This window comes from Salvelinus sp. IW2-2015, unplaced genomic scaffold (assembly GCF_002910315.2).
Source record: "Salvelinus sp. IW2-2015 unplaced genomic scaffold, ASM291031v2 Un_scaffold6104, whole genome shotgun sequence".
NCBI classification, from domain to species: Eukaryota; Metazoa; Chordata; class Actinopteri; order Salmoniformes; family Salmonidae; genus Salvelinus; species Salvelinus sp. IW2-2015.
In genome coordinates, this window is record NW_019947368.1 from 66,235 (window position 1) to 69,704 (window position 3,470).

General features: G+C 45.1%; 1 long non-coding RNA gene across 1 annotated transcript in view; it reads left to right on the plus strand.

Moving 5' to 3' along the window:
* Positions 1 to 2,724: 2,724 nt before the first annotated feature.
* LOC139026859 (uncharacterized) overlaps positions 2,725 to 3,470 on the plus strand; it is a 2,756-nt gene continuing 2,010 nt past the window's right edge. The window contains exon 1 of the long non-coding RNA XR_011478804.1: positions 2,725 to 2,855. This is a non-coding gene — a long non-coding RNA (uncharacterized lncRNA). The remainder of the gene's footprint in view (positions 2,856 to 3,470) is intronic.

The following is a 3,470-nucleotide window of genomic DNA, read 5'->3' on the forward strand; positions in this document are numbered from 1 at the left end:
GTGTTTGTGATGCGAACCGTTTGGTGTGACGCAGGCCTGGTGGGGAGCGTGGTGAAACAGAGGAGTCACTGTCAGTCCTTCTGAGTTGAGTCAGTGTCTTTACCCGACAAAGTCATGTTAGGATACATCAGTTATTATGTTAGATCCTTTGTGCCGAATCCACTGCAGTGTTTCAGGTGCCACGCTTGTGGTCATGTCACAGCAGAGTGTAGGAGGGAGATTCCAAGACGTGGGTAGTGTGCAGGAGGGCATGGGACAGAGGACTGTGAAGTTTTGGTGGATAAAGTTGTGTGTGTCAATTGTAGGGGTGCCCATGTTCCTGGGGATCGGAAGTGTCCTGTGCGAAAGAGGCAGGTTGAGGTGGCTAGAGTCAGAGTAGTGCAGAAGGTGTCATATGCTGAGGCGGTGAAGAAAGTCGAGGGAGATGGGTCAAGGGTGAGGGATCCTGAGAGGATCCCAGTGAGTAGTAGATTTGTGCCAGCACCGAGGGATAGGCCAATGAGTGATTCATGCTTCAGTAAGGTTGGCTTCTTAGTTTTCATAGCAATGGTTATCAACTGTATTGAGGAAATGGAACGTAAATCACAGAAAATAGGTGTTGTGGTGGCAGCTGCAGAGAAGTATTTGGGTATATGAGATTTGACTTCAGAAGAGTTAGTGATGGTGATGACCATTGAGTGATGGTGTCCAGTCCTCACAGGCAGTAGGCATGGTGCAGGAGCAGGTAGGGTCAAAGTAGTGGAATAGGGTAGTGGGTTTTTAATGAGTGTAGGTGGTTGCTGCCAAGAAGTACCTGGGTGTACGAGATTTTACTGCAGAAGTGTTATACGATGTTTTGATATTTTATTTGTATGAAATATTGGTATATAGACGATGATTTTTGGAAAAATGTTCCCCTTTTTATTTTTGTATCACAAATGTAACGTGATATAACACACACTACCGCACAGTAGGTGGCGGCATGCACCAAATAAAATATGCGAACGACATGATACCAAAGAAGAAGAACACGATCTGCGGCCCACAGCCCGGGATATGTTGAAGCCGCTATGTTGAAGCCGCTAGTAGCATCAAAGAGAAACCTTCTTTTTCTTTGTTCATTGAGAGCGCGGGAAAAAGCAGAAGACAAGAAGCGGTACATAACTATTTGCTTACGGTTAAACCTTNTATGTAGATATCGTAATGCATGGCTAGGGCTAGGGCACAATGCACAACAAGAGATTAAACAGAATCGAATAGAGTCCTTTACTGAACGTGACCCTCTGACCTCTAACATAGAATTTACTCACCAATGCTATCCATATCCATGAGGGTATCACGCTTGCGCCTGAGTAAAGAGTGATGAAGGTCATTTACACACATAACATTACAAGGTCTAAGCCTTATCTCAAAAAAAAATCTAAAATACAGACTGACGCATGATTGGACAAATAAGGTGTCAGATTGGAATATCTGSGACTAGATTTGTTGTTAGCCAACCGAATGWATTGATCGGAGAGGAAAGAAGAGAGACATGTATGCAGGAGGTCGTAGGAGGAACCATGGAACAAGAACGGGAATATTAGGACAGGGACACAGACACTMGGATTTCTGAGYAGGAATGGAGGTGGAAAGAGAGGAAGAAGATYTTGAAGAGAATGAGGAAAGCAGAGGTTGGATTTGAATGAGTTCTGGAGGGGAAATGGAAGTGAATGAGGGCGAGTTAAGTGAGATGGAAGGTGTGGTGAAGAGCTTGAAACCTGAGCTTGGCATCGTTGGTCATGGTAAAGAAGAATCTGTTTAAGTAGGAGTGAGAAAGTGGACCTTTGTCTTTTGGCGGATCCATTTGTGGTTTCAGGGTGAGTGAGAAAGGAGTTGGGTGCAGTTGAATCASTACACATTAAGTCATAGGTCATAAATCCTTCTTTTGGACAGGGGATAGTACTAATTTGCTACTGATGATCACACACACACTTACCCCACTGAAGCAGGAACGCAATTTTGGCCAAGACCTGTTTCTTGCTTTGCTCTTAGGAACAGGTCACCATTGAAAGGAGGGATTTCTGGCTTAGCGTTAAGTGTGGAGGTGGAGCAATTGAAGTTGAAGATTCCTGGTGTTTGTGATGCGAACCGTTTGGTGTGACGCAGGCCTGGTGGGGAGCGTGGTGAAACAGAGGAGTCACTGTCAGTCCTTCTGAGTTGAGTCAGTGTCTTACCCGACAAAGTCATGTTAGGATACATCAGTTATTACGTTAGATCRTTTGTGCCGAATCCACTGCTTTTTTCATAGCAATGGTTATCAACTGTATTGCAGAAATGGAACGTAAATCACAGAAAATAGGTGTTGTGGTGGCAGCTGCAGAGAAGTATTTGGGTATATGAGATTTGACTTCAGAAGAGTTACAGGGCGTGTTGAGTGATGGTGTCCAGTCCTCCCAGGCAGTAGGCATGGTGCAGGAGCAGGTAGGGTCAAAGTAGTGGAATAGGGTAGTGGGTTTTTAATGAGTGTTGGTGGTTGCTGCCGAGAAGTACCTGGGTGTACGAGATTTTACTGCAGAAGTGTTATACGATGTTTTGATATTTTATTTGTATGAAATATTGGTATATAGGCGAAGGGATGGTTGGTGGTGATTTTTGGAAAAATGTTACCCCTTTTTATTTTTGTATCACAAATGTAACGTGATATAACACACACTACCGCACAGTAGGTGGCGGCATGCACCAAATAAAATGTGCGAACGACATGATACCAAAGAAGAAGAAAACAATCTGCGGCCGACAGCCAGGGATATGTTGAAGCCGTTAGTAGCACCAAAGAGAAACCTTCTTTTTCTTTGTTCATTGAGAGCGCGGGAAAAAGCAGAAGACAAGAAGCGGTACATAACTATTTGCTTACGGTTAAACCTTAACTATAATAACCCTTACCTAACCCTACCTGAATCATTTTCAACGGGGGGGGTAGGGACGTCCCAAGGATTCCGGATAGCACGATCAATTTCCTTACCGTTATTTACACTCACAACCTGACCCGTGTGGGGTGGCCGTGAAAACACGGTTGAAGAGGGGAAATGGTACCGGGTCACCAATGTTCTGTTGTTAAGTATGGGGGTAAAACCGTGCTGAACACAACACCAGAATCTACTCTGGTCAACGTGGCCAGTGGTAGGAAATGCGATCTGCCACACGACATGGTACAGCCTGAGAAGTTTGAGGGGAAAATCATTGGATACTGGTTGTCCCAAGAGTACACTTGCCCAGAAGCACACCCACTGGAGAGGGTGGACACCACTGAAAAGATGGTGACTTGTAAGCATTGCCCATGTCGTACATACTATCCCTGATGGGAAGAATAACTAGAGGGAAGCTCTCCAATACAATCTGATGATCTGGTCAGCCGGGTGTTCACTGTAGAGGACCTGTCATCAGAAATGTTCTGCCAGGAAGGTGGGAGGGGAGAGAGTCTCTGAAGGACATTGAGGACGCGTTGGTCG